The sequence below is a fragment of the Perognathus longimembris genome, chromosome 20 (assembly GCF_023159225.1).
Source record: "Perognathus longimembris pacificus isolate PPM17 chromosome 20, ASM2315922v1, whole genome shotgun sequence".
NCBI classification, from domain to species: Eukaryota; Metazoa; Chordata; class Mammalia; order Rodentia; family Heteromyidae; genus Perognathus; species Perognathus longimembris.
This window is the reverse complement of record NC_063180.1, coordinates 10,814,974-10,825,605: the sequence shown is the minus strand read 5'-3', so window position 1 is coordinate 10,825,605 and position 10,632 is coordinate 10,814,974. Positions and strand designations below refer to the sequence as shown.

At 37.2% G+C, this 10,632-nt stretch overlaps 2 pseudogenes; both read left to right on the top strand.

The window, feature by feature from the left end:
* The first annotated feature begins 3,144 nt into the window (after positions 1–3,144).
* LOC125338911 lies at positions 3,145–5,570 on the top strand (annotated as a pseudogene).
* Positions 5,571–5,666: 96 nt separating this feature from the next.
* Positions 5,667–6,232, top strand: LOC125338607 (annotated as a pseudogene).
* Positions 6,233–10,632: the final 4,400 nt, after the last annotated feature.

The following is a 10,632-nucleotide window of genomic DNA, read 5'->3' as shown; positions in this document are numbered from 1 at the left end:
CCTACATTGGAATAGTGACTGCATTTTCCCCCTCTGCTCTTTTTATTGTATATCCTTTTCACCTTGACCTCATCCACCCTTTCCAAATACCAGCTGCCTAGGGAGTGATTCTGCTGAATTTTGATTTGGCTTTCTAAGTAATTATACTATTTGAGACCTCCCTTGTCTGTACCAATTTTCAGTTACTGCATTTGTGCGATGTCTTGGGAGGGGACAAAGTCAGGAGTCACTGGATCTCCTCCTCCCTTTGCTTTTCTGAGGGTTAATCCTCCTCCTTGATCACCCCTCCTTGGACCAAACTGCCAGAGGCCAGAGGGAACTCACTTCAGATTTCTTTCCTTTATCATTGCTGGCTACACATCCACTACACCCTCTTGTCTCTACATATGATGAGTGAGTTATATGTACAGGTCTTCTGACCCCCTTATGCCTTTTTGGCCAATGTGTTCTCATTTCAAGGATGCCTGAATCCAGAATTTGACTCTACATCTTTGTGGACCCTCTGTATATTTCCTTCTGGACCCACATCTACGTCCTTATGGACTCCTGTGTCCTCACCAGACTGCTCCATAAAGTCAAAATTCCTCATAGGCTAGAAAATTAGTCTCAATGGCCCAACCTTTGGCTTGTGCCCTAAAGAATGTGATGCTGGCTGGGTACTATGGACCCCACCTCTAGGTTCCCTCTGAAAAGCTAGCCATTCTGGGTTTGATCTACTCCACAAGCCAAAGGAAAAATTGGGCAGTTTTAGAGAAATAAGTCTGACAGGTATTTTTGGTCAATTCCTAATAAATTACAGCCCCTGCCTCATGAGACTTCTTCCAGGCGTCATTCAAGGACTAGAGTCTACCACCAAGGTACAGCTGCTGCTTGCCTTGTCCCTGAGGGGCCACATCTCTTTTTACCCCTAATGTCGATTCCCCTTGCCAGGAGAAAGTAGCCAGAGAGAGTTGTGTGCCTTTTTTTTTTTATAATTATTTAAAGGCAGGCATGTAAGGTCCACCCTCGGGAGGGCTCCAGGCAGATGTCCCCCACCTGTTTAAGTCTGTGCCCAGTAGCAGAGTTACCTAGGTAACTAGCACACCTGGAGACAGTTACCTCCTCCTTCTCTGTGGTCAGATCCAATCCACCGGGCCATAACTCCCACCTTTCCCTATATAATCCAGCTCAACATGGTCTCCCATTCTCTTTCCTTTTCTCTTGCTCTCTTTTTCTTTTCCCTTCTCCCTTCCTTTGTCTCCCCATGCCTCCATCTTGTATGGGCTGGCAGTTTACTTTCCCCCCAACAAACTCATTATTGCCTGAACAATGTATTGGTTTCCTTTCTGGGAAACCTGGCATTTATTTACTTATTTAATTTTTGTTGGTTTTGGGCCTTGAAGTCAACCTGGGTGCTATTCCTGAGCTACTTTTTTTTTTTTTTTTTGGCCAGTCCTGGGCCTTGGACTCAGGGCCTGAGCACTGTCCCTGGCTTCTTCCCACTCAAGGCTAGCACTCTGCCACTTGAGCCACAGCGCCGCTTCTGGCCGTTTTCTGTATATGTGGTGCTGGGAAATCGAACCTAGGGCCTCGTGTATCCGAGGCAGGCACTCTTGCCACTAGGCTATATCCCCAGCCCCCTGAGCTACTTTTGCTCAAGGCTAGTATTCTATAACTTGGAGCCCTAGCTCCACTTTGATATGTTTATCTTTTATTTATATAAAAATCAAGAGATTGATTTATTGGATGAGAATAAGAAAAGCTGTAAATCCTCTCAGATTCTGGGCTTATCTTGTCAGAGTCCTTGTCATTGGCCTGTGTCTGGATCCAAAATCTCATCCACATTATGAGATAGAGATGAGATACATAAAAAGTGAAAAAATATATGTTTAGGTCAAAACTAAAGATAAATTCTCAGATATTCCTGCCTTGGCCTGAGCATTGTTACAACTATTACTAAAGATAAAACAGAAGTCTAGAAATATGAATATGTATATTTAGCCTGTGGGCCCAAATTGCCTGAATTGGGTCATAATCTTTCTTCAGGAGCCAGGGGCTAGGACTCTTATTGGGCCATTATCACTACTAGGATTTTATGGTTCACTTTAGTTTTTGCTGTCACATGTGTTTATCTTAGTACTTAGATGGGAAGAAACTAAGATCCCATTATCCACAATCCTTTTATGATTTTTTTCACATCTTTAAAGTATACATAAATAGGTTTGAAATTGCTTAGTCATAACATTGTGAAAATCAAGCCAACTCACAACACTTTGCTTTTTCATTTTAGTATGTGTGAGAATACTGATTTGAAATGGTAATTAGATTATGTTAATAAATTAAATCCATAAGTTATGGAGCAGTGAATAAATGACTTGATACATCTAGTAATTAATAAAACCAAGTTGCAGACCTAGAAACCTATCAGAGCCTGGATTCAACATCATTAATATCCATTCTGCCTGAGATGAGTGTATTTTATTGATTTTGTAAACCTCTAGACATATGTGTTTATACTGTATCCAAAGCTTTGAAAAGTCAGAAGTTCACTTGTTAATGTATTAAGTAAAGAAGATATGTGATTTTAATTAAGTGCCAAAGTTTGTTGCTGTTTATATACTAAATAATTATATTACTGTATATAATTGGGTTTTAAAATTAATTTATAGTTAATATGATATATCAAATATTAATTATATTTTGTGGAAGATGAGTGTGAAGAACTCATTAATGAAAGTTTTATGTTGGCTTATTCAAAAATATTCTTGATGATATCTTACGGTTATGAGATTTTCTTGTTAGTGTATTTGGTGTAAAAGTTATATGGCAAAACAAGAAATAGTCATTGGGCACGAATACTTTTATCTGCTGAATTTTATTTACTGATATCCTTATATCTGACATGATGCAGTGGAAAGAAGTATTCACAGCCATATTCAAATGTATAAATATTTGACCAGGATGGGGCCAAATTGGGCCATCACTGTAGAAATTAGGGAGAACCTAAGCTGCTACTGTCTCATGATCATGACCCTGCTTGTTATTGCTACAAATGTATTTTATCACACATTGCAAGAAAAGCTAATTTAAAATAAAATGAGATAGTTGATGAACTTTCCTCCACATCTGAACTATGCACGTTTCTTCTGGCAAATTCTTCCCTCTATGACCCCAAAACACCAACCCGCTATCCTGCTTCATCTGGAGAAACCTAAACAGAGTCCTGCCCTAAGGCTGGTAGATGAATCCTAATCTTCCACTGGGCCAAAAGGGGGAAAATAACAGCAAGGAGCAATTGAATATATTGATGAAGTACAAAATGAAATAGATTTAATGAGCAAGCCAGTGAGGAGATGTTGAAAGTAGAACAAAAATTAACTATGTCAACTATTTTTTTCTGATTGGCCAAATCCAAAGTTTATTGGTGACCTTTGTCATCCACCCATAAGTGTCTGCACCATCTAGGAAAAAAAAATGAAAAAGCATTGCATTACCAGAACAGAGTTGAAGTGAGAGAATTTGAAGATATAAAATCAGGGTACAGAATAGATTATTGCTCTGATGAAAATCTTGACTTTGGAAATAGAGTTCTCTCCAGAGAATTTTATCTGAGAGTGGCAATCCATCCTCAAAGTCCACTGAAATCAAGTGGAAATTTGTAAAGGGTTTAATGAAATGCTCCAAACACAGAATAAAACCAGCAGGAAGAGGCACCAGGAAGAACCAGGGGCTTCTTTATCTTGTTTACTGACCATTCTGATGTTAGTGCCAATGAATTGGGAGAAGTTATCAAAAATGGTATTTGGCCAAATATATTAAAGCACTACCTGGTTCTTGATATGGATAGTGACGAAGGAGAAGAAGTTGATGATGATAACAATGATAGGGGTCTGGGGATATGGCCTAGTAGCAAGAGTGGTGGCCTTGTATACATGAGGCCCTGGGTTCAATTCCCCAGCACCACATATACAGAAAACGGCCAGATGTGGCTCTGTGGCTCAAGTGGCAGAGTGCTAGCCTTGAGCAAAAAATAGAAGCCAGGGACAGTGCTCAGGCCCTGAGTCCAAGACCCAGGACTGGCCAAAAAAAAAAAAAAAAAAAAAAAGATAACAATGATAGGGAAACGATTGGAATGGATTGAGGGTGAAGTAGAAGAGGGTGAAGATGAAGATAAAGGAGAAGGAGAGGAGGATGAAGAAGATGACAGAAAACACTTATGTTTTGTTTTGCCAGTCCTGGGGCTTGGGCTCAGGGCCTGAGCACTGTCCCTAGCTTTTCTTTGCTCAAGGCTAGCACTCAACCACTTGAGCCTCAGCGCCACTTCCAGCTTTTTCTGTTTATGTGGTGCTAAGGAATTGAACCCAGGGCTTCATGCATGCAAGGCAAGCACTTTACCACTATGCTATATTCCCAGCCCCCAGAAAACACTTAGGGATTCCAAACATCCCTTCAAAAATATCTCCAGTCATTTGGAGCAAGGTGCAATCTGTTTCCCTCAGTGCTCAGCCATCTTATTCTAGAAGTCTCTTCTCAGCACCATGGTTCTCATTTTGGTTGAAATACCTTGCTCAAAATACAATCAGAGTAGAATCTCCACACTTTGCTGTTGTAAATCAATTTCATTTCTTTCTGTCTCAACAAAAGCTGTATGGAATCACCACCACCACCACTGTACCCTGGCACGGGCGAGCCGGGGGGAGGGGGGGAGATGGAGGGGGGATCCTTCAGCTACTATTCTTTGCTGAAAGAGCCAGGCCCAGTGCCAGAGTGCAAGGATTCCAGCTTTTTTCTTCCTTTCTGTCTATACAGGTCTCAGAGATTATTGTGCATCTATGTGAATGTGGGTACAGTTACCATTACCAACATGTATCTGTCTAATTTCTCAAATTAATAAAAAAAAAACTAAAAGAAAAAACGAGGTTATAGAAGAAGGGCAAAACTTGATTGTGAGATGTTTGAGAACATTAATTGGACACTTTGGCAACATAGTTTCTCCTTTGGCATTTTATTTGTAATTATTAAGGAAATCCTGGTAGTTAAGAATAATTTTATAAGATGAAATCCTATCTTAATGATGATTTGAGCCCTACCACTATTGGGGAAATCAACAGATCCTGTATGATGGTACTTAGAATTGAAATTTTCTATTGTAATTTTTTTCATTTATTTGCTTTTCCCCTTTGGATTTTTTTGAATATCTTTATTATCTTTAAATAGTTATATAAAGGAGTTGGCATTCACCAAAGCAGTTTATGAATACAGTGCATCTTGATGAATGTCACCTCCCTCAACATACTCACACTCCTTCTCCCAACCCACTTTTTCTCTCACTTACCTTAAGTTGAGGTTATGTATTTAATTTCTCTTTTCTTTTAACAAAGCAGTTCATGTATACAATGCATCTTGTTTTCTGTCATCACATCAACATTTACCCTGACTTTGACTCACCCCTTCCCTTATATTTCTCAATTCTGTGGTATACAATGAATTTTTTTTGCAGAAATTATAACACTTTATTATAAACATTTCCAGACTATAAACTGATTTTGTATGAGGATACTTTTAAACTTTTAAAACTCTATGCAAGATAAGCTTATTATTTTTTATTATATATTTCACTTCTCACTTTCCAGTCTACAAAATACACTGCAAATTATATCTAACAAGGAAAAAACATCTGATTTCCAAGATCATGCAATACTTCACAGAAAGTGGAAAACCAGTTACCTCAGTGGTTTTCCAGCGCAGGACAGTAGGCTGAGAGTAGATTCTTTGAGCTACTGTCAATACACCAGGGAATGTTTCTCAGAAAAACAAGTACCCCTGAACCTTAGTCAGCAAGAATATAATTGTGGTCTATACAATGTAGAATCTGGAGTTCCTAAGCACCTCTCCTTAGGACACAATACTAGTGCCCCTCAATCCAGTCATAAACTGATACGTCACAACAGACAAAGGCAATTAGAGGAAGGCAGATAAAAACCAGACGAAGAATGGCCTAAGCATAAGAGGAAAAGAAGTTCTGAGGAAATGGTCTTAGACAAACACACGAGCATCCAAAGAAAGAAAACAAAAGTGGAAGCAGAAATGGGACAGGTCAGTACAGAAAAGCTTAAGAATTGAAAGGAGAAAAAGAGCCGAGATGGAGCCTCTAAGAGAGAGGACCATAAGTGTAGAAAAGAGAAAAAGGAACAAGGCAAAGAAAGGACAGAAGAGAAAAGGACAGAGGGACCAGTCAATCATTGGATTTTGAAAGTCTGGTGGGTTCTCCTGAGGTTTCATTGAAAGCAGTTGAGGAACTTGGTTCTTTGATATTCATATCACTTGCCTTTTTTGGACACATAACTGTAACTAAGGCCAAATAAACAAGAATATTTAGTATACTTGGTCTCCAACATGGAAATTACTTTTCCTCATTTTCCAAAAGCATTTTAATGGTTCTCTTACATGCAATGTCCCCTTTTGAGTATGGCTCTGCTTGTATTAATTTAATTGCTGTGATGGTGTACTTATTTTCCCTGAAAGATTATTTTACAATGGAGGATTAATAGACTGCAGAATGTTTCTTGGTTGGGTTTGTTTACAATGAATTTTTTATTGCATTCTCCCCTTCCTCCTTTCATTCTTCTACCTCTCTCCCCTTGGCTCTGCCCTCCCCTCTTGCAAGTACCATTTCTTGGTACTTACTTTGTAGGGCTTTTAATCACTCTATTTAAAGAAATATACTATTTTTTTCTCTCCATAGAGTCTAATACTTTGGTTAATTTCTGTATAACCCCTTGATTACCACCCAGTGTATTTACTTATAGATTTGTAGACACTTTCTAGCTACTGCAAATGAGTGAAACATTCAGCCTATGTTTCTCTGAGTCTGACTTTCTTTTCTGCAAACTTATTTTATGTCCACTGGAAAGGAAAGATGGTACTCAGTATTAACATTAAAAGTGGATAGTGTATTAACTGAAATATTGTAGACTCAAGGGAGTACTCCAATAGTGTAATTATTTAGAAAGGCAAAGGCAAAGATAAACACTAGAAAGTAAGTTCTTGAAAGGGGTATAGTGGGGTTAAAAGGAAAGAAGAAGGGGAGATAAAGTCAAGAATTCAACATATTTCATTTTTAGAAATTTAAGACGAGTGAAGTGGGTAGGGGAAGAATGGGTGAGAATGTTGAAAGGGATGACATTCTTCAAAATAGGTGCATTGTATTCTTGAATTGCTTTGTTTCATGACAACTTTTCACAACTTGTTAAAGATAATAATGAAAATGTGATAAAGTGAACAAGTTGCTTTTTACAGTAAAACTAAATGTGCACATGAACAATAATTTAAACAATAAATAAAATGGTAAGCTGCCATGTACATGTTCTTGTTCTTCAAAATTTAATTACTTAAAAATAAGAGTGAGGATAACAAAGATTTAACTACCAAATTTTAAGGCAGTCATATTGCAACTGATAACACCTTGAAATGGTTTGTGTGCTATAAACACCAAAGTGGGCCATTTGAAAAGAGCATTCTATGTAACATATGTCTCCTGTTGGACTGTCACCTTTAGAGAAGAATTTATTCCTACAGAGAAATCAAGACAATTGAAAAACTTCTGTCAGGAGTGCTGCTTTCCGATTTCGTGCAAGTGACATTGATCATGAATTAGTTGGTAGAAACTCAGCAGTGCCTATGGTTATTTAAGAGTTTACATCTGGGCTGGCATTATGCCCTAGTGGCAATAGTGCTTGCCTCGTATACATGAAGCCCTAGGTTCGATTCCTCAGCCCCACATATATAGAAAAGGCCAGAAGTGGTGCTGTGGCTCAAGTTGGCAGAATGCTAGCCCAGAGCAAAAAGAAGCCAGGGGCCAGGGACAGTGCTCAGGCCCTGAGTTTAAGCTCCAGACCTGGCCAAAAAAAAAATTACATCTGTGGACCAAAGAGCAGATGAGTAAAGTAATGCCTAATAAGTAAAAATAATTCTTATTACTAAAATAGTTACATGAACTTAGAATAGGAAAATGGAAAAAAACTGTGAATTGCACTTGAAGAAACTTAGTCAATACTTTCAGTGGCACTGGTAAAAATGTTATGCTTGACTGCTCATAGACATCCTTCATATATTTCATCAAGGATAAAAAGTTTGATTGGGACTTCAAATACTATGTACTTAGATATTTCAAATAGTCTGCACACCAGTTTGTATATAGGAACTGTTTCCTGTGTCCATATGTTTTAGGAAATCTTCAAAATGGAACACAAAGATTTTCTGTTGAAGAAATTAATCTCACAGGATGTAATGGTATATACCTCATCCCAGTATTTGGGACAATTGAGATTCAAGGTCATTCTAAACCATATAACAAGACCCTGTTCTGAAAAACAGTAAAAACTAAACAAAACTTAACAATGACCACAGCAAAAATCAGTCCTTTCCTCTGTGGGATGTTGCTCTGGTAATTTCAAATACATGCCAAATACCAGTTTTGAGTTAACATGGTATACTTATTTATTCTAAACTCCCAGAGTGATTGTGCCAATTAAAGGAGGACATGCATTGAAAATTAAAGTTATTTTGTTAGCATAACCTAAGTAGATATGTAATAATGAGACAAGGTTAGCCCCAAGCATACTCATATTTCACATACTGCCTGTTACCTTCATTGCAGGAGTGTGATATATGCTAATGCCCTGCCTCCATCAGAGCCACTGAGACTGGAAGGGCTTATGTTAGATTAGCAGGAATCAGCCTAGAAAGTTGCAAAGGCAACCACTTGCCCTAGGCACTCACATACCTATTTAATGTTTGCAAAATGTGTTCCCATATTACAGACTCTCTGCCTGGTTCTTTTCACCAGATTCACTATTGGAATCCAAATAATTAGGTCCATGGAGATATTAGGGACAAGCCAAAGCACTGAAAATCTATTGGAGTAACCAGTCAAACCACCACTATTGCCAATACATTTTGCTAAACATTAGATGTGTGGAGCTGTACTGGTAGGAGCAGTGTACTGCAAACAAGCTCTGGCACTGTGCCACTGTGCTCTGCCTTTAAACTCCCTGCCTAAGGACACTTAGACTTACTTTATTTCAACTTATCTAGTTGCTGTTTATTGTTTTCCCTATTGCAGAAGAAAAAGATGTGCTCATACAGAAAAGGAAAATGGAGAAAAATGAAAATACAACTCATAATATAAAAACCCCAAAGAAATATGTAAAGAAGATTTGATATGTTTACATTTACTGTCTGTAGTGGTGAACTCTTGTGTGTGTGTATGTGTGTGCATATTTGCACACACGCATATGTAGATTCAAATTCATGTGAGTGCATGCATTCATGTTTGTTCATGTGTTGTGCAAAGCAAATTTGCAAGAAGATACAGAAAGTAAATAATTTCAACTTTTCAAATTAAGTTGTTAAGAGCCAATTTCCTATTAAACAATGATCAATTTAAATACAAACTATCTTACCTAGCTATTGTTTGAATAAACCAAATATGTTTAATTAGGATATTATATATTGTCCTCTTAAAAAAATGATCAAAGCATGTAACACCACACCTGGTAGCTATAGATACACCTAATTTTTAATCAAATTTACAAAATAAATACAGCTTAGTAAGTATGATAAAGGCTTTCCATAACTTAAACACTCTCAAGATTTTCTTGCATTAAAAACCATGTGTTTTTACATTCAGGTTCAAGATGTTACATGATTTTATTTAGCTATATTTTCCAGTCTCCTGTCTTTTGTTTTCCTCACACATCCTTTTCAATTTACAATTTTCAGTCAAAAAGCATACTCTTCCTATACGGCCTGTATAACTTACATTATGAAATATACATATATATTTGCACATATACCCATATGAATACATATTAAAGAGATATATACAATTATCCTCTGATATCCATGAGTGAATGGTTTCAGAACCCTCCATGTAGATAATAATCACAGCTTCTCAATTCACTTCCATGAAATTACATTATATATGTATATGTGTATGTATATATATATATGTATCCCATAGACATCCTCACATATACTTCAACTCATCTCCAGACATCCTCATATATACTTCAACTCACCTCCAGATTACTTATAATATCTCGCACAATGTAAGTGATATGTGTGTACATATATATTCTATATCTATAAAACTATGTAGTTATCATAGTCTATTATTCTGGGAATAACGATAAAATACAGAATGTGTAGATGCGCAGTATAGACTCTTTTCCTTCTACAATAACTTTGTGCATCTAATGGTTGAATTTGTACAGAAATTCACAAATACCAATGGATGATTGTATACATACATGTATATAATCAAATACAGACACGATGTATGCATACATGATTATTCTCATCTTCATTTTTTGTATATGCATGAACAGAGAACAAACCCCACGCTTCCTATTGGGTACACAGATGAGCTCACCCTCCAATCATGTGTAAATATTGCTAAGAAAATACAATTTGAAAGAGTTTAAGAATGATAATTCTGCACTTGGAATTATAAGATACATGGAGTTGATCTAGCACATCTCTTTCAAATAAATTGGTCACTTACTATTGAAACTAAAGTTTACCATTCACATTTGTTTTTATACATGAATATATTTTAAGGGTTGGAGAGTTAGCTCGGTAGAACAACAC